The sequence below is a fragment of the Palaemon carinicauda genome, unplaced genomic scaffold (assembly GCF_036898095.1).
Source record: "Palaemon carinicauda isolate YSFRI2023 unplaced genomic scaffold, ASM3689809v2 scaffold321, whole genome shotgun sequence".
In the NCBI taxonomy this organism is placed as follows: domain Eukaryota; kingdom Metazoa; phylum Arthropoda; class Malacostraca; order Decapoda; family Palaemonidae; genus Palaemon; species Palaemon carinicauda.
Genome location: NW_027170882.1, coordinates 61,253 through 82,232, shown reverse-complemented (window position 1 = coordinate 82,232; position 20,980 = coordinate 61,253). Strand labels below are relative to the sequence as shown.

General features: G+C 47.0%; 1 long non-coding RNA gene across 1 annotated transcript in view; it reads right to left on the bottom strand.

Annotated features, from left to right (window-relative positions):
• LOC137636539 (uncharacterized) overlaps positions 1 to 20,980 on the bottom strand; it is a 55,291-nt gene that overhangs the window by 16,472 nt on the left and 17,839 nt on the right. Inside the window, exon 3 of the long non-coding RNA XR_011043144.1 lies at positions 16,996 to 17,101. This is a non-coding gene — a long non-coding RNA (uncharacterized lncRNA). The remainder of the gene's footprint in view (positions 1 to 16,995; positions 17,102 to 20,980) is intronic.

Below are 20,980 nucleotides of genomic sequence, written 5' to 3'. Positions count from 1 at the left end.
GTTACCAGCGTGAGCTTTCGATCTTTTGACCAAATGAGGAGGTCCCTTGCGATCTCGAACAACTTCCTCGAATGAGTCCCTCCCTGCTTGGAGATGTAAGCCAAGGCTGTGGTGTAGTCGGAGTTCACCTCCACCACCTTGTTAAGCTGGAGGGACTTGAAGTTTATCAAGGCCAGATGAACTGCCAACAACTCCTTGCAATAGATGTGAAGTGTCCTTTGCTCCTGATTCCATGTTCCCGAGCATTCCTGTCCGTCCAGTGTCGCACCCCAGCCCGTGTCCGATGCGTCCGAGAAGAGACGGTGGTCGGGGGTCTGAACAGCCAATGGTAGACCTTCCTTGAGAAGAATGCTGTTCTTCCACCACGTTAGAGTAGACCTCATCTCTTCGGAAACAGGAACTGAGCCCGTCTCTAGCGTCATGTCCTTTATCCAGTGAGCAGCTAGATGATACTGAAGGAGGCGGAGGTGGAGTCTCCCTAACTCGATGAACAGGGCCAGCGATGAAAGTGTCCCTGTTAGACTCATCCACTGCCTGACTAAGCATCGGTTCCTTCTCAGCATGCTCTGGATGCATTCTAGGGCTTGGAAGATCCTTGGGGCCGACGGACAAGTCCGAAAAGCTCGACTCTGAAGATCCATACCCAAGGAGACAATGGTCTGGGATGGAACGAGCTGAGACTCCTCAAAATTGACCAGGAGGCCCAGTTCCTTGGTCAGATCCATAGTCCATTTGAAAATCTCCAGACAGCGACGACTTGTGGGAGCTCTTAAAAGCCAGTCGTCTGACGGAGCCGGACACAAGATCATGATACTGCTGCACAGTCTGTAAACTGTCAATCATGGGCAAGCGAGGAAGTACAGTGACAACCCGAATCTGTCTAGACTGTCTGGGTCGTACAGACAACTCCTTAACGGGTTGCTGAGGTTGCCGCACTGCGTCACAACAAGTCCCTTCTGTTGGTTGTTGAACGTCTTCCCCGTGACACATTGACTCCGTAAACAAAAAATCCTCTAACAAGGACTAAGCTTGGACTGCATGTCATGCAACACAGCTCAAGGTCTATGGGAGCAGGTGTGGTAACAGACGGGATTAGCGGCTGAAGTGGAACCATTACCTTCCCTGTAAGCATGTTATGCTTAAATAAAAGTCCATAAGAGGTTATGCAGCTAAAGGCTCCCTCCAAATGACAGAGTCCTCAAGGGAATATCAGAAGGAGGGAGAAAAGAACTTTCTCATCTACAGGGACCTTATCCTAGAAAAGCTAAGTTCTCTGAGTGAGGGTTCACTGGTGCAAAAGCAGCAGACTAGAAGGCAACGTTATGAAACTGCTTGACAGTCTAGTGAGTTGGCAACAACCCAAGATGTTGAGAAGCATGCGGTAAGGTATGCAGAGCATGATGTATGCAGAGTATGCTGTATGCAGAGCATGCTGTATGTAGAGCATGTTGTATGCAGAGCATGCTGAATGCAGAGCATGCTGTATGCAGAGCATGTTGTATGCAGAGCATGCTGAATGCTGAGCATGTAGTAAGCAGAGCCTGCTGTAAGCAGAGCCTGCTGTAAGGAAAGCAGAGCGTGTGCATGGCGTTTAACATTTCTCAGAAATTCCATGACCAGTGCTAGAGTGCTTTATGCATGCTTGCATGGGGTTTAAACCATGGTATGAAAATGGAGGTAAGGTATGCTGAACAGCAGAGTCAGAACGAGCTGGAACAACAATAGTTGTGGTTTCCTCTTCAAGACTCCAATGAGGGAACACCTGAGGCTCAGTCTGCAAAGGCTGAATAAAAGACAAGCAGAAGGAAGGCGCATGGGTGGAGGAGGCTGACTCCTAGCATGAGTGGTTGAACCCAAGGGTTGCGCTTGCTGAGCGGTTGGCGGAAGCGGAGTAGCAAGTTCCAGTTCCTGTGGTGTGAGCGGAGCGCGATGAGGAAGAGGCTGCGCAGAACAAGGTAAATGTCTCGCAAGCTGAGGCTCCTGAGGCGCAAGGCTAAGGTGTTGTGGTGCTTGCCTTGTGGAGGGTTGAGCTCGCTGCAGCAAGAGCTGAGGAGACTGACTCATGGACGGGAGAGGTTGTTGTACCTCAACCGAGTGTTGCATCACTGGTGGAGCAGCAAGGGGAGGCGGAGGAAGAGAGGTATAATCCTCCTGATCCCAATGTAAAGGTTGCCTTAAGGAAGGCGGAGGCTGAACACCACAGGGAACAGCAAACTCAGCACGTGGCTCAACATCGTACGCCTGGCAGGTGGAACTGCTGGCAGGTGGTACTGCGATCAGGCGGAGCGAGTGTAGGTGGAGGGAGTGTAGGCGGAGGCGGAGGAGCAACACTCTCAGCCCGACACTCACGCATCAAGTCCGAAAGCTGTGCTTGCATGGACTGTAGTAGAGTCCACAACATCGTACGCCTGGCAGATGGTACTGTGATCAGGCGGAGCGAGTGTAGGTGGAGGGAGTGTAGGCGGAGGCGGAGGAGCAACACTCTCAGCCCGACACTCACGCATCAAGTCCGAAAGCTGTGCTTGCATGGACTGTAGTAGAGTCCACAACATCGTACGCCTGGCAGATGGTACTGTGATCAGGCGGAGCGATAGACCGAAAGTTGTGACTGTATGGACTGCAGTAGAGTTAACTTGGGGTCGGCAGACACTAAGTTCTGCTGAGGTAAAGCCTTAACAGCAGAGATCTGTTGTGGCAGAACCTTACTCCTCTTAGGCGGAGTGTAATCAACTGATGACTGAGGAGAGTCAGAGCTAACCCAATGACTGCATACGGGTTGTGTTTAACTTCGTACGTCTGGCATAGGTCTGGACTTAACGTTTTAAGAGGTCTTGAGACCTGAGACCAGCGTTACTCTGCCTTTATTTTCTCCCCTAATCTCTTCTGCAGACGAGCAAAATAAGGGCTCAATCGTCTGCGGGTGGGAGTGACGGTCTCGGTAAGACACGCCCACAACCACCGAGAATACTTCTGTGCGCCGATCAAGGCCTGCTGAACCCTTATGCCCTTCGACATTGCTTCTCCCCTGGGCTTGGGAGCTTGCAAGAGGTCCCGGACTGGGAGGACGACTGGCGCGCACAAAAGTACCCTCACGCACTAATCACTTATCACTTTGATTTCTGTTTGCACTTATTTCACTGAACTCGAAACTTTAAGTGGTTTGTACCTGAAATACGCAATTCTATCCTTTCTCAAAGTTAGTAATTGCGAAAACAGAATTACAATGTAACAGAAAAATCTAATGAAAGATAATTCAGTGGTTGGAAAGAGACTAAACACTAGATCACTCTAGAAACGTTTAGTTTCTTCCCCTAAAGAGACTAGGGAGAAGAGCAAAAACGATAACGACGTTACTCGTACGCCTGGCAGGCTTGAATGAAACGTTTATCCTCTTTCTCCCTCCGTCTCTATCTCTCTCTCTCTCTCTCTCTCTTGACTTAGAACCTGAGAGAAGAGCCCAATCATATATATCGTTAAAACATATTATTGTTAAAGGAAAAAACTGAAAAGTTCCTTTATTAGGATCAAAACCATTAAGTTAAGAAAGAATGAACAAAACGCTAGACACGGCTACTCTTACTGCAACGTGAAACCGTGAACATTCTTTCTCTATCGTAACGATAGAGTGCAAGTTGAACGTTCTGAACGTCAACAAATGCAGAGACAAAACAAAACGTTAGTTCAACTTTGAAAACAGTACGAGACTGTCAAAGAAAATCTTTCAAACTCTGTGGCGGAAATAGCATAATATGTTAACAGGTAAAACCGAAATGACGGGCTCAAAGTTTATTAACTTCGGTAAAAGACCGCCTACTATTAGGAAGGTCGAATATAAACAAATATAAAAATTAATTTTAATGAGTTTATAATAAAAGGAAGTTAATCGAAGAGGCCTATAAGAGGCGGAGAGATATAAAATAAATCTATAACTTTTGTTAAGCAAAATTAAGAAAGAGAGTCTATACTCTCTTAGACACCAACACTTCCGTCTAAGGGAAGGGTCGGCCATTGAAAGGTGAACGAGAGTTCATACTCTCTCGTCACCATAATTAATCAAATTAATTCCAAAAGCTAACTAAGCTAATATAGAAGTTTCCAGTAAAGCGACAGCCGAAATCAAAGAGAAATACTTCACCAAAGTCGTGAAAATACTCCAAGAACATAAGCGTATCCCAGAACGTCTTGCCGGAAGCACGACAGAGGAATAATTGAGGAGGTGTCAACAAGAAGTACTTGAGTACCTGGCCACAGGTGGCGCTGGTAAATACACCCCCTTCTAGTATTGTGATAGCTGGCGTATCCCTCCATAGAATTCTGTCGGGCAACGGAGTTGACAGCTACATGATTATCGGGTAAGTTTAATATTGAAAATGCCAGATTGCTTACTGTATTAACCCTTTTACCCCCAACGCTATTTGGAACTTTCCAACCCTTAACCCCCAGGCATTTTTTCTTTTTAAGCACATTTTGCAATATATTTTTTAAAAAATGATATTTTAATTATAAAATAAATTTTTGAATATACTTACCCGGTGAATATATAATAGCTGCAACTCTGTTGCTCGACAGACAAAAAACAGTAAAAACTCGCCAGCAATCGCTATACAGGTTGCGGGTGTGCCCACCAGCGCCAACTGTCGGCCAGATACCACTCTCTCGATGTAAACCAAGACTCAATTTCTTCTCATCCCACTGCGTCTCTATTGGGGAGGAAGGGAGGGTCGTTTAATTTATATATTCACCGGGTAAGTATATTCAAAAATTTATTTTATAATTAAAATATCATTTCTGGGTCGAACCTGTGGCGCCCGGTGAAAAGTCCTTCTTGTATATCTTTTCTGATAAAACCTTCCAATTATACCAGAGAAAGATAAAAGCATGGAATGCTGAGGTTACAACCCTCGCGCGAGCACCTTTTGGGTGTCGTGTATAAAGCAAAGGCGCGTGAAATCCACTATTCACAGGTTGTCTTCCATTTAGTTAATTCCTTCGTCAAAGGGATGGGCCGATACAGAGGCCCTAGACACACCCCCATCGCCGCACCACCCACGCCACGACACGAGCGCCATCTGAACATCATCCTTCTTTTTAGAATACAAAGTGTTGAATTGTTTTGTTGTGCTCTCGGTCTTTTTTATCAATCGTGGATTTATTTTGTCATGTCCGAAGCTTCATCTTCACACATTCCAATGTTAAGTACCATAGTTTGTTTTGACAGTATTTTATTGTACCGGGCTTTTGTTTTATATCCAGTATAGTCTGTTTTATTATTCCCGTCTGGCCTTTCATGGCGGCCATTGTTTGTTCACTGTTTGGGAATTCATCTTTGTCTGCCCGTTTAGTACTCTGTCACTTAGGTTCTTGGTTAAGTCCCTGGCCTTATGCCTTTAGAGCCGTTATTATTTTTATTTTTATTTTTTTTTTGTGTATTTATACTCATGGTACTTTTTGCTAGTAAGTCCAGCCTACGAACGAGATAGCGATTTAGCTTTGTATTTGTTTAGTACCCGCCCCTCCGAGGCGTTCGTCACTCGACTGTGCTATTTATTTTAAGTTTTAACAGTTGCTATTCTTCGATCGTAGTGTTTTATGGATGTACAGGTTTATTTTATACGTTTATAATAGTGTTGTGTGTTTTTTAGTCCTGTTTTTGTGTTTAAGAGAGCGAGAGCTTTGGATCCCCGTTTTCTGTTCGCAGTCACGAGTTACCCCTTTCTCTCGTTTTCTTTCTTAGCTCCGGTGGGGGAGCGGATTTCCCGTTTTCCGTTTTGTGCGTTCAGCGGAGTCTCCCTCCCTCACCTCTCCCCCTCCGGGTGGATGATAACTTACGAGTTATTTATTTTTCGTGACTTTTCAATTGTTAGCGTTATTTTGGTCCGTGTTTCGTCCTCTCCCCGTTACGGCTCGGGAGTAGTTATGAACGTTTTCCACTCCGCCTTGAGTTATACTCCGCCATGAGGGAATTCTCAATAACTTTCGTTCTATTGTTATATTTATATTGTTTACTACATGGGACGGGCTTCATATTGTTTAGATACGACCCTCCAGGGGCCCTTACTTCGGTCTCAGGCCACGGCCATATCCACAATAGCCTTTGTTATTACAACTGTGTTTGTTATTCACAATAATTATTCAGGACCTTTCTTCTCCCTCCAGCCTCACCGGAGATCGTAAATACGCTTTACTATAATCTAAGCTTTAGTCTTTAGCTGCGGCTTAGCTTTTTATCTTTCACAATTGAATTATTAGCCACAATTGAATTATTCAGGGCATCTCATTATCCTCCGGCGTCACCGGAGGTCGCCCAAACACTTCACACTTATAGTTGCCTTAGCTAATTAGCTAAGGCTCCTTTATTCAGGACATTTCATTACGCTCCGGCCTCACCGGAGCTCCGGCTTCACCGGAGGTCGCCCATACACTTCACACTTATATTTGCCTTGCCTTTAGCTAAGGCTGGTGTTTATATTTATTTTAAGGGCATGTCACTGCTTCCCCGACCCTTGGAGGTCGGCGGATTGCTTTAAGCTAATTATCCTTATGTCATTAACAGACATTGGGTGCATTACAAATATACAGACAATTGAATATTAAAGTGCCAACAATGGTATGGGGCGGTATCAACTTAAAGTTAATATTCAGTTGTTTGGTCAATGCAATATGGCTGCTTAGGGAATTCAGTGAGTGCCGGAACTCTAAAATAATAGGTTTTTTATCCCTTATCAGAGTTTCAAGCAACACCAGACTCATGTCTCCTTTCTTTTACAGAAGGCCCGTTGTACTGCTGAAGGATGCTCTGCCTCGTTCAGCGACCCCGTTGGGCATGACCTCTGCCGGTCTCATGCTCACTGCTCCATTCCCTTTATCCAGGAACCGGGACAGGCCCAATACCCAGTGTGGTTCCCGGATTTGTGCTCGTTCTGTTACGAGTTGTCGTCAGTTCTGCTGAATGATGATGTAAGTGGGTTTTCCCTTTGTTCCTTATTTCTCGTTGGCAGACACTAATAGACATGAATATGATATACACAGTATATTTGGGAGGGCAAACCCTCAGGTACGGACCTTACTTCCCCGTGGGGCCGTCACCACCTCTATCGATCTTACCGACGCCTATTATCATGTCCCAGTAGCTCGAAACTTCTCTCCTTACCTAGGCTTCCGTCTCGGCAAGAGAGCCTTCGCATTCAAAGTCATGCCCTTCGGTCTCAGCATTGCCCCCAGGGTATTCACGAAACTGGGGGAGACGGTGCTTGAGCAACTCAGACACCAAGGGATACAAATCGTCGCCTATCTGGACGATTGGCTCATTTGGGCCCAGTCGCACCAGGAATGCAACAGAGCTACGTCGAAGGTACTCCATTTTCTCGCCATACTGGGCTTCCAAGTCAACCTCCGGAAGTCCCGCCTACAACCATCAAGCCTCTTCGAATGGTTAGGCATCCGTTGGGACCTCTCAAAGCACAAGCTCTCCCTTCCTCCCAAGAAGGTGAGGGAGATAGCTTCCAAGGTCAGGAACTTTCTCAAACACAAACAGGTGTCCAGAAGAGCTTTAGAACGAGTCCTCGGCCTACTCCAGTTTGCCTCACTGACCGATCTCCTATTAAAAGCCAAACTCAAAGACATCAATCGAGTTTGGAGAAAGAGGGCGACAATACCTTTAAGAGACCAGACCTCGAAGATCCCCTCTGTCTTGAAAATGAGACTACAACCATGGTCCGATCGGAGGAACCTCTCCAAGTCGGTTCCTCTACAGTTCCCCTCTCCACAAGTGACAATTCATACCGACGCGTCTCTGAGTGGTTGGGGGGGTTACTCCCAACATCAGATGTTTCAGGGCTCTTGGTCACCCGCCATGAGACAGTTCCATATCAATGTTCTCGAAGCCATGGCGGTGTTCTTGACCCTGAAGAGAATCTCCCCTCCGAGGTCAACCCACATCAGAGTAGTCTCAGACAGCACGGCCGTAGTCCACTGCCTCAACAGGGGGGGGGGTCCAAATCACCCAACCTGAATCAGATCCTGGTCACTATCTTCACCTTGGCAGCCGACAAAGACTGGTTCCTGTCAGCAACTCACCTAGCAGGAGTCCAGAATGTGATAGCAGACGCATTATCCAGGACGAGTCCACTGGAATCGGAGTGGTCCCTGGACATGCACTCCTTCCGGTGGATACTCAGGCTGGTTCCAGGTCTCCAGGTAGATCTATTCGCGACCCGACTCAATCACAAACTCCCATGTTATGTGACACCGAACCTGGACCCTCAGGCTTATGCCATGGACACATTAACCCTGGATTGGAACCATTGGCAGAAGATCTTCTTATTCCCTCCAGTGAATCTTCTACTGAAAGTCTTGCACAAACTCCGCTCCTTCAACGGGGCAGTAGCTTTAGTGGCACCTCACTGGCCAAAGAGCAGTTGGTTTCCTCTCCTCCTCGAGTTGAAACTCCGTCCCTTCCGGATCCCATTCCCCAAACTGACCCAGGTGGTCCAAACTCGGACTGTGTCAGATTCCTCAAGGATAGCCAAAACCCTAACTTTGTGGATTTCATGAAGTTTGCGGCACGTAGGGACGCAAACATCGACCCAGATAATGTCCTCTTTATAGAATCAGACAAAAGGGACTCAACGATTCGCCAATATGATTCGGCGGTTAAGAAACTAGCGGATTTCTTAAGGACTTCAGACCATTCGGTTATGACTCCTAATTTAGCCATCTCCTTCTTTAGGTCCATTTTTGACAAAGGCCTAGCAGCTAGCACTATAACCACCATTAAGTCAGCTCTGAGGAAAGTCTTCCTGGTTGGGTTTAACATTAACCTGGCGGAGTCTTATTTCTCATCTATTCCAAAAGCATGTGCTAGGCTTCGACCTTCGGTTCGTCCTCAAAAGGTCTCTTGGTCTCTAAATGATGTCCTCAAACTGGCCTCCGACACGGACAACGAATCCTGCTCTTATATCACTCTTCTTAGGAAGACTTTATTTCTAACAGCTTTGGCCTCGGGTTCCAGAATCTCAGAACTAGCAGCTCTCTCACGAAACTCAGAGAACATGGATTTCCTCCCTTCAGGTGAGGTACTTCTTTCACCAGACAGGGCGTTCCTAGCTAAGAACGAGGACCCCCAAAATAGGTGGTCCCCTTGGAAGATTATTCCTCTTCTCCAAGATACTTCTCTATGTCCGGTCACCACTCTCAGGGCCTTTTTAGCCAGGACTGCTACCCGATCGTCTGGCCCCTTGTTTATCAGAGAACAAGGAGGTACCATTTCCATACGTGGCATTAGGCAACAGATCCTATACTTCATTAAACAAGCCAATCCGGGATCATTTCCCCATGCTCATGATATCCGATCGATAGCTACCTCCATCAACTATTTCCAGAATATGGACTTTGATAACCTTAAGAAGTACACGGGTTGGAAATCTCCTATGGTCTTCAAACGCCACTATCTAAAGAACTTACAGGCTCTTAAATACCCAACGGTTGCAGCTGGGAGCCTTATCTCTCCCCATTGATCTTTTGTTCTTCCTTTCATCCATCTCTTCTCTTCTCCCTCCTACCCGCCACTCGCACCACGACGCCGCTTCCTTGGTGGTTCGTTAGCCCTAAGTGTATTACATATTAGGTTAATATGATTGTAACTATTATTGTTTTCCGTTGTTATAAGGTTGGGATATTCTTAGCCATGTCAGTTTTGTTGCATGTTTTCCTCTGATACTCAGAGGTTTCCTTGTTATCATGTTTGTTTATCCTTACTCTCACTATGCCCTGTGGCTAGTTTATATTTTATGCCTACTTACCTTAATTATATATGATTTTCTTTACATGGTGTTGTTTCTCTCCCCTTATTAAATTAGTAGTTATTGTTGGGCTTGGAAGGCATTCTCTGTTACATTTTCACCGGGCGCCACAGGTTCGACCCAGAAAAGGGATTTTGACGAAGGAAAAATCTATTTCTGGGGAGAGACCTGTGGCGCCCGGTGAAACCCTTCCCCTTATTTTACACGATCCCACCCTTTCCTTTCCAAGCCATCATGGCCAATACAGAAGGATGTTGTTCAGATGGCGCTCGCGTCGTGGCGTGGGTGGTGCGGCGATGGGGGTGTGTCTAGGGCCTCTGTATCGGCCCATCCCTTTGACGAAGGAATTAACTAAATGGAAGACAACCTGTGAATAGTGGATTTCACGCGCCTTTGCTTTATACACGACACCCAAAAGGTGCTCGCGCGAGGGTTGTAACCTCAGCATTCCATGCTTTTATCTTTCTCTGGTATAATTGGAAGGTTTTATCAGAAAAGATATACAGGAAGGACTTTTCACCGGGCGCCACAGGTCTCTCCCCAGAAATAGATTTTTCCTTCGTCAAAATCCCTTTTTTAAATATTTAACTTAGCCGGTGAATATATAATAGCTGATTCACACCCAAGGAGGTGGGTAGAGACCAGTTAAATATGTTTACATCGTATAAGCTAAGAGTTTTTATTTCATTTTGACAGTTATCAATATAACAAAACCAAAATAAATAGGTACCTGGTAAGGAAGTCGACTTAGACGATTACTCTGCCTTGTAAGTACGTCTTCCTTACGGAGCCCAGCGATCCTCTTAGGATGCTGACAGACCCCCAGGAGCTGAAGTATCAAGGGCTGCAACCCATACAACAGGACCTCATCAAACCCCTAATCTGGGCGCTCTCAAGAAATGACTTTGACCACCCGCCAAATCAACCAGGATGCGAAAGGCTTCTTAGCCTTCCGGACAACCCATAAAAACAACATTAAAACATTTCAAGAGACAGATTAAAAGGATATGGAATTAGGGAATTGTAGTGGTTGAGCCCTCACCCACTACTGCACTCGCTGCTACGAATGGTCCCAGTGTGTAGCAGTTCTCGTAAAGAGACTGGACATCTTTCAAGTAAAATGACGCGAACACTGACTTGCTTCTCCAATAGGTTGCGTCCATTATACTTTGCAGAGATCTATTTTGCTTAAAGGCCACGGAAGTTGCTACAGCTCTAACCTCGTGCGTCTTAACCTTAAGCAAAGATCGGTCTTCCTCACTCAGGTGTGAATGAGCTTCTCGTATTAACAATCTGATAAAGTATGACAAAGCATTCTTTGACATAGGCAAGGATGGTTTCTTAACCGAACACCATAAAGCTTCAGATTGGCCTCGTAAAGGTTTAGTACGAGCTAAGTAGAACTTAAGAGCTCTAACAGGGCATAAGACTCTTTCTAGTTCATTGCCTACGATCTCCGATAAGCTGGGAATATCGAAAGATTTAGGCCAAGGACGAGAAGGTAGCTCATTTTTGGCTAGAAAACCAAGTTGCAGAGAACAAGTAGCTTTTTCTGACGAAAATCCGATGTTCTTGCTGAAGGCATGAATTTCACTGACTCTTTTAGCCGAGGCTAAGCATACCAGGAAAAGAGTCTTAAGAGTGAGATCTTTCAGGGAGGCTGACTGTAAAGGCTCAAACCTGTCTGACATGAGGAATCTTAGGACCACGTCTAAATTCCACCCAGGAGTAGCCAAACGACGCTCCTTAGTGGTCTCGAAAGACTTAAGGAGGTCTTGCAGATCTTTATTGTTGGAAAGATCTAAGCCTCTATGCTGGAAGACCGATGCCAACATGCTTCTGTAGCCCTTGATAGTGGGAGCTGAAAGGGATCGTCCTTTTCTCAGGTATAAGAGAAAATCAGCTATTTGGGCTACAGAGGTACTGGTCGAGGATACAGAAACTGACTTGCACCAGTCTCGGAAGACTTCCCACTTCGATTGGTAGACTCTAATGGTAGACGCTCTCCATGCTCTAGCAATCGCACTGGCTGCCTCCTTCGAAAAGCCTCTAGCTCTCGAGAGTCTTTCGATAGTCTGAAGGCAGTCAGACGAAGAGCGTGGAGGCTTTGGTGTACCTTCTTTACGTGTGGCTGACGTAGAAGGTCTACTCTTAGAGGAAGACTTCTGAGAACGTCTACTAACCATCGAAGTACCTCGGTGAACCATTCTCTCGCGGGCCAGAGGGGAGCAACTAACGTCAACCTTGTCCCTTCGTGAGAGGCGAACTTCTGCAGTACCTTGTTGACAATCTTGAATGGTGGGAATGCGTAAAGATCCCGATGTGACCAATCTAGGAGGAGGGCATCTATATGTATTGCTGCTGGGTCCGGGACTGGAGAGCAAATAGATTGGAAGCCTCTTGGTCAGCGAGGTTGCAAAGAGATCTATGGTGGGTTGACCCCAAGTCGCCCAAAGTCTCTTGCACACATCCTTGTGGAGGGTCCATTCGGTTGGAATTACCTGACCTTTCCGACTGAGACAATCTGCTAGGACGTTCAAGTCGCCCTGGATGAACCTCGTTACTAGGGAGATGCCTCGATTTTTTGACCAGATGAGCAGGTCCCTTGCGATCTCGTACAACGTCAGTGAGTGGGTACCTCCCTGTTTGGAGATCTACGCCAAGGCCGTGGTGTTGTCCGAGTTTACTTCCACCACTTTGCCTCGAAGGAGATACTCGAAGCTTCTCAAGGCCAGATGAACCGCCAAAAGCTCCTTGCAGTTGAAATGCATGCTCCTCTGACTCGAGTTCCACAGACCTGAGCATTCCCGACCGTCCAGCGTCGCGCCCCAGCCCAAGTCCGATGCGTCCGAGAAGAGAACGTGGTTGGGTATCTGAACAGCCATGGGATGACCCTCTCTTAGGCTGATATTGTCCTTCCACCAAGTCAGACAAGACTTTATCTTTTCGGAAATCGGGATCGAGACCGCCTCTAGCGCCTTGTCCTTTTTCCAGTGAAAAGCCAGATGGAATTGAAGAGGACGGAGGTGTAGTCTTCCTAGTGATACAAATTGCTCCAGGGATGACAGCGTCCCTACCAGACCCATCCACAGCCTGACTGAGCAGCGTTCTTTCTTCAGCATCTTCTGGATGGAGAGCAGGGCTTGATCTATTCTGGGGGCCGACGGAAAAGCCCGAAAAGCTTGACTGTGAATCTCCATCCCTAAATACAGAATAGTTTGGGATGGGACCAGCTGCGACTTTTCCAAATTGACTAAGAGTCCCAATTCCTTGGTCAGATCTAGAGTACAATTGAGATCCTTCAGACAGCGACGACTGGAAGAGGCTCTGAGAAGCCAGTCGTCCAAATAAAGGGAGGCTCGGATGTCTGATAAGTGGAGGAATTTCGCCACATTGCCTCGTAAACACGAGAGGAGCTGTGCTTAGGCCAAAGCACAGGGCCCGAAACTGGTAAACCACATCTTCGAAGACAAATCTCAGAAAGGGTTGGGAGTCTGAGTGAATGGGGATGTGGAAGTAGGCGTCCCTTAGGTCTAGAGAGACCATCCAGTCTTCCTTTCTGACTGCTGCTAAGACTGACTTTGTGGTCTCCATGGAAAACTTCGTCTTTGTGACAAAGACATTCAGAGCACTGACGTCTAGCACCGGTCTCCAACCTCCTGTCTTCTTTGATACTAGGAAGAGACGGTTGTAAAACCCCGGTGATTGAAGGTCCGAGACTTTGACCACAGCTCCCTTCTCTAGCAAAAGAGACACTTCCAGTTTCAGGGCTTGTCTCTTTTCTTCCTCTCTGTACCTGGGAGAGAGATCGATGGGGGACGTCGCTAGAGGGGGTTTGCGTACAAAAGGGATTTTGTACCCCTCTCTGAGCAACCTCACAGATTGTTGATCTGCGCCTCTCTTCTCCCAGGCTTGCCAGAAGTTCTTGAGTCTGGCTCCTACTGCTGTCTGAAGTTGCGGGCAGTCAGACTCTGCCCTTAGAGGACTTGGATCCTTTCCTCTTCCCTCGCTTCCCTTCGGCACGAGCACCTCCCCTGCTGGAGGCTCTGCCACGAAAGGGCGGGATAAATCGAGACGCTGGAGTGTCTATCCTCGGTCTAGCAGACAATGTAGGCAAAGGGGGAGCTTTGCGAGCCGAGGACGCAACTAGATCGTGGGTGTCCTTCTGTACTAAAGACAAGGCAATTTCCTTAACCAAGACTTCAGGAAATAGGCACTTGGACAAGGGCGCAAAGAGTAGCTCAGATCTTTGGCATGGCGTCACTCCAGCAGACAGGAAAGAACATAGAGACTCTCGTTTCTTCAGGACTCCGGACGTGAATGAAGTGGCAAGTTCATTGGACCCATCACGGACGGCCTTGTCCATGCAGGACATAATGAGTAAGGAAACATCCTTATCCGCAGAAGAGATTTTCCTACTCAGGGCTCCTAAACACCAGTCTAGGAAGTTAAAGACTTCAAAAAGCCCTAAATATACCTTTAAGAAGGTGGTCCAGGTCCGATGGTGACCAACAAATCTTCGAGCGTCTCATGGCAAGGCGGCGGGGAGAGTCTACAAGACTTGAGAAGTCGCCCAGGGCAGAGGCAGGAACTCCCAAGCCGAGAACTTCTCCCGTGGCATACCAGACGCTCGATCTAGACGAGAGTTTAGATGGGGGAAGGCAAATGCTGTCTTCCCTAAACTCTTCTTGGTCTCTAACCAATCGCCCAACAGCCGCAAAGCTCTCTTGGATGAGCGAGAGAGAACGAGTTTAGTAAAGGCAGGCACGGTAGCAGGAACGCCTAATACAAACTCTGACGGCGGCGAACGAGGAGCCACAGAAACAAAGTGGTCAGGGAACAACTCCTTAAACACAGCCATGACTTTTCTAAAGTCCAAGGATGGTTGAGCTGCCTTAGGCTCATCAAGCTCTGAAGGTTGATCCTCTTGTGGTTCAGCAACGTCCTCATCTGACAGTTCCTCATCCGATAACTGATGAGAAAATGGCAAAGGAGTGGGCAACGTTTGACTCGCCGAGTCCGGTCGCACTGGTGCATGCGTGACGGAGCCGGACGCAGCGTCATGGAACTGCTGAACAGTCTGGGAACTGTCAACAACCATAGGTGCGCGAGGACGCACAGCGTCCACCCGAGACTGTTTAGACCGTCTGGGTTGTGCAGTCAACACCATACTGGGTTGCGGAGGTTGACGCACCGCGTCAAAACAAGTCACCTCTGATGGTTGATGAACGTCCTGAACGTCAACAACCACCTCTGTGCGTTGCCTAATGTCAACGTGCGGCTGGAAACCCACACTGGGTCGCATCGGTGGAGGTACTACCCCAACTGGTTGACGCGAGAAAACTACCTCAACGTCAACAGGACGCACAACAGACCGCTTGGATGGTTGTTGGCCAGAAGGTTCAGCGGCAACCTTCTCCGCATTGAAGTCCACCATCAAGGACGCAAGCTTGGACTGCATGTCCTGCAGTAACACCCATTTAGGGTCTACGGAAGCAGGTGCGGCAACAGACGGGGTGAGCGACTGAGGCGGCACAACTTTGCCTCTCTTAGGCGGCGAGCAGTCATCCGATGACGGCAACGGGTCCGAACTGTCCCAGTGGCTACAACCGGGACGTTGGACTTGTCCTGAAGGGACCGACTTATGTTTCAAAGGTCTGGAGACCTTGGTCCAAGGTTTCTTACGAGAAACACCTTCGTACGACGAGGTAAAAATGGGCTCTCTCGTCTTACGTTGGTAGGGGCGATCTTGGGGAGATACGCCTGATACCATAGAGGGAACGTCTGTTCGCTGATCAAGGCCTCTCGAACCCATGAGTCGTACGACATTGCTTCTCCCCTGGGCTTGGGAGCTTGCAAGAGGTCCCGGACTAGGAGGACGACAGGCACGAACAGACGAACCCTCAAGCGCAACACTGTTCACAACACTTTGAGAAACACTAGGCACTTTAACACTTTCCGCCGCGGCACTTTGGCACTTTAGTTCTTTTACGTCCGCCATGAGTTGATTCCGGTCACTTGCTAGGGCCTCAACTCTCTCCCCCAAGGCATGGATAGCACGCATCATGTCTTGCATCGACGGTTCCTGAGTGCTAGGAGGGGGGTTAGGAACAACCACTACAGGGGAAGGATTAGGTTCAGGGGCATGTGGAGAGGAAAAATCTACCGACCTAGAAGAACTTCTCCTTACCCTATCTCTCTCTAGTCTGCGTGTATATTTCTCAAATTCGATAAAATCGAATTCCGAAAGGCCCACGCATTCCTCACACCGATCTTCCAATTGACAGGTTTTACCCCGACAATTGGAACAAACAGTGTGAGGGTCGAGAGAAGCCTTTGGAAGACGCCTATAACAGTCCCTAGCATTACATTTTCTGAACTTGGGAACTTGTGAAAGGTCAGCCATTTTGAATTAGTCAAGGGAAAATTCAAAAAAACGATCTAAGTCATCAACAATTAATCCGATCCAAAAAAGAGTTCAAGGATTTATTTGAAGAAAAACACCTGTACTGCGAAAGCTCAAACCAAATTAAAGTACTTCACCAAAAATGATGTGAAAAAACTCCAGGTTCAACAGTGAGTAAAGTACGTCTTGTCGACACGTCGACAGAGAAGAAATTGAGTCTTTGTTTACATCGAGAGAGTGGTATCTGGCCGACAGTTGGCGCTGGTGGGCACACCCGCAACCTGTATAGCGATCGCTGGCGAGTTTTTACTGTTTTTCGTCTGTCGAGCAACAGAGTTGCAGCTATTATATATTCACCGGCTAAGTTAAATATTTAAAATTGCTCTAACAACCTTAATTTTCACCATAGAGAGGTCAGGTTGGTCTAATTATTTTGGAAAATGCCTGAAGTTTCTCATAAAGTTATCAAAAATATGCAAAAAGATGTAAAAAAAAGTTTTTTGCAAGGACGTACCGTTACGTCCATGGGGGTAAAGGGATGAGTTTTGTGAAACGTACCAGTACGTCCTTTGGGGGTAAAAGGGTTAATATCTCCGAATGTTTGCAAGCTGAGAACCTTCCGTACCGCACTTCCAAAGATCACTAGACCGCTCTACGGTATCACACACCTTACCATGCATAATCAGTGTACAATAAAACAAAGGTTTTACGGTATCACACTGTACAATATATCATTGATTAAAACCTTTTTATCAAAGTAAAATAATTCTTGTTAATCCAATAACTTACCTTTACATGCTCCAAGTGCATGACGAACTGACTTAAGTCATTGCCGATGGACGACATGATGTGCTTCATCTCGATCTCGATCAATTTGTGTGCCAAGTTGATCCACCTGAAATGAAACAAAAGTATCAGGAGAAAAATTCGATTGTTTGACTTCTCAAAACGGAATACTGTTTCAAAATAATACTTCTCATTAGAGTAGTAAAAATCCTTTTACTTTTCAATAAACATCAAAAGACCTTGAGCAAAATTTTCCAAAATACATCAAGTTATTACTTTCAGAATACAATCATTGCCTTATTAACACATTAGCAGGCCAATGTCAATTCAATAGAAGGTAGTAGGTTGGCCAGGGCACCAGCCGTCCGTTGAGATACTATCGCTAGAAAGTTATGGGGTCCTCTGACTGGCCAGACAGTATTACATTGGATCTTTCTCTCTGGTTACAGTTCTTCCCCCTTGCCTACACAGACACCGAATAGTCTGGCCTATTCTTTACAGACTTCTCTGTCATCTTACACCTGACAACACTGATATTACCAAACAATTCTTCTTCTCCCAGGGGGTTAACTACTGCACTGTAATTGTTCAATGGCCACTTTCCTCTTTGTAAGGGTAGAAGAGACTCTTTAGCTATGGTAAGCAGCTCTTCTAGGAGAAAGACACTCCAAAATCAAACCATTGTTCTCTAATTTTGGGTAGTGCCATAGCCTCTGTACCATGGTCTTCCACTGTCTTGGGTTAGAGTTCTCTTACTTGAGGGTACACTCGGGCACACTGTTCTATCTTATATCTTATTTCTCTTCCTCTTGTTTTGTTAAAGTTTTTATAGTTCATAAAGTGATATTTATTTTAATATTGTTGCTCTTCTTAAAATATTTTATTTTTCCTTGTTCCCTTTCCTCACTGAGCTATTTTCCCTGTTGGAGCCCCTGGGCTTATAGCATCATGCTTTTCCAACTAGGGTTGTAGCTTAGCAAGTAATAATAATAATGATAATGATAATAAAAATCATTTAACTAAATATGACAAGTTTGGAAGTAATTTATATTTTTCCTAGCAATGAAAAAAAACCTGGAGCTCTTTACTAAGGAGTATTATTTCGGTGAAGAAGAAACCAGCCGAAAAGCTTTTTGTCGGGGTGTGTAACTACCCACCACTAGTTAGCGGGAACCGGGAGCGGGGTGGGTTAACCCTCCCGCTCACACCAGCACTAGCGACTAACCGTCACTTTTGTAATGGCAGCAGGGCTTTCAGGGTGTTGTTGCTGGAGTGTCAGTATGTGTAAAGAGCTCTAAGTTTGTATTGCTCGGAAACAATACAAATTACTTCAAAATTTGTCATTTGTTCCTGTGCAAAATACAAAACTTCTGCTCTTTACTCTGGAGACTCACCTTTAGGTGGAAGTCCAAAACCAAATGGCTGGCAAGTGTCCCGAGATGGCCTCTGTATAGTTGAGGGATCCTGCACCACGTTATCCTCATAGGAAAACGGCCTGGGCAATCATGGCTGGCGAATAAGGAATCGATCTCTTGGAACATACATTGTAGCTATTCGAGCTGTGCCCTCTACTAATATGTACAGTATTTCTTTCCACCTCGCCCTGACAGAAGGACGTAGGCATACCACATATATACATGTGAATACGATTGTCCAAAGAGCATGAAACTCACCAACAGAAGAACGAGGTCAGCTGTGCAGAGTTCCCCAAATACTGCACCCCAAGAGAGGGGAGGATGAAGTAGGAAGTGGCCAGTCACTGCCACATTCATCCTAGACTTACTTCGCAGGTAATCCTCTGCCCTCGAACCACTGGTACTTGTCCCGCAAGGGAGCTGAAGTGTTTAGATCACGTTATGAGCAGCCACCACAGGACCTATTGAGAATGTGTCTAGGCTCCTGTCGGTTATTTCTTGCAGGTAGAAGGAGGTGAATGTTGTTTGACGTTTCCACCTGCCTGCTTGAAGTACCTGCTGAACAGAAAAATTATTTTGGAATGCCAGAGAAGTACTTACTCCCCTGACATCATGGGCATGTGGACCTCTACCTGACGTTCAGGTGTCTGAGGCCCTTGTCCTTTTCTATTACTCGCCTGATCCAAGAGGAGATTGAATTCTTCGTGATTCTCCTCTTGGTCTTCCTCGTGCTGACGAACAGCTGATTGATCTGGGGTCGAGCTCTTCTCATCCTTATGAGATATAACCTCATCTTCTTTAATTGGCATAGTAAGAGTTGATCAGTATCATCTGTTACTGTTTAGTGACTTCCAATCCAAAAGGGCCCAAATCTAGGATTCTCTAAGAACGGATTTTTAGTCTTTGCAACAAACTCAGGGACGAAACCGAGTGTGACCTGCCACCCATCCCCTCGAATGGGTGATGACGTACGAAAGACAATGTAGCTCGCTGACTCTACCTGCAGAGGTCAGGGCGAAAAGAAAACCATCTTTGAGGTCACGTCCTTATCCAATGCTTGACGTGGAGGCTCATAAGGGGCTCCTTTCTGTGAATGTAAGACCCTGACAATGTTCCAAGGAGGTGGTCTAACTTCTGACTGAAGGTCAGAACGCTCGAAGTTCCGTATGAGGAGTGACAATTCCATCAAGGAAAAAATGTTAACTTGATTCAGTTCGAAGACAATGTTCAAGGCTGAACAAAAGCCTTTCACCACCGACACTGAGAGAGTCCCCCACCCTCCCCCCGAAGGAACAGTAAAAACTCCACTACTGCTGGAATACCGGCACTGAGTGGAGAGATACCACGTCAATAACCTCCACCACCAAAGACAGACCACTTCGCCTGATACGCCATAGATGACGACTCCCGGAAGTATCTTGCCATGCACATAGCAACCAGCTTCAAAAAGCCTCTCTTGTAGTAGTTGCTGGATCACCTCCAGGTGCGAAGACCTAGCGATGGTATCGCTTGGTGAAAAATCTTCATGTGAGGTAGTCTGAGTAGCTCGGCGCGAAGTCTCAGGAAGAGGAGCTCGCTGGTTCGTTGTCTCTGGGTCAGCAACTGTAGAGCGCTTGCGTGCAGGAGAACGTTGGCGCACAGGTGATACCTGGCGCTTAAGGGACTTTGCTACAATGTGAGCAAGTCCCTTTTGCCCCGAAGGGACCGTGGCCTGCTTGATCGCAGGATGCGTGGGCGACCACAGCGTGTCGGCAGCTTGGAAGGGCGACGGCAGGTCAGCAGGTCTGGCAGGAGTAGGAGATCGCGAACGATCAGCGGACAGGTCCACAGATGTAGCTGGAAGGGCAAGTGAACAGCGACGAGGTTCCTCTGCGGCGGACTGCGGCGAAGATGAGCCAAAGAGGCGCCTCCTAACACCCTTGTGAGGTGAAGGAAGGCGTCTACCGCGGAGGGGAAGGCGGGCCTTACGCCTTATACGCCCTCTGGGGGCAGCAGGTAGACCGTCGGCAGTACTCCGAAGAGGAGTCTCGGTCAGTGAACTCCCCCGAGGGAGAGAATCACCTGCAGGAGAGACCGTTGGACTTAGTTCCTCCCTCGAAGGATGTTCGGAGGGGGGAGCTAAGCCTTCAGCTACATCAGCAACAGGAGCAGAGGTTTGAGATAACTCATCAGAAGCCTCTGCCACAATAACGTCGACAATAGACAGAGGATCAACCTCTGCTAACGTTGGCGACTGTTTTGACAGCTGCGCCTAACCTGATTATGTCAAACAGGGCTTCCTTGGAGGGCGAGCCCTGAAGCCCCAAGGAAGCCCAAAGCTGTAACAAATCATCATTAGCAACATTAGAAATTCAATCCTCCCCCGGGGAGGGGGAGGAGCTGCCTCGCTATGGGAGGCAACTCCCTCTCCCAAACCCCGAGGTTGGTTAACAGAAATGCGGCCTACGCTACCACTCGCCTGCCTCTCGGAAGAAGCCAATCGAATGGGAGCTTTGGAGGAGGTTTAGGCTACGGAAGAAGAGTCCTTGGGGTTTTCTCTCTTCAAGAAAGCCCTTGAAGGAGAAATATCCCGT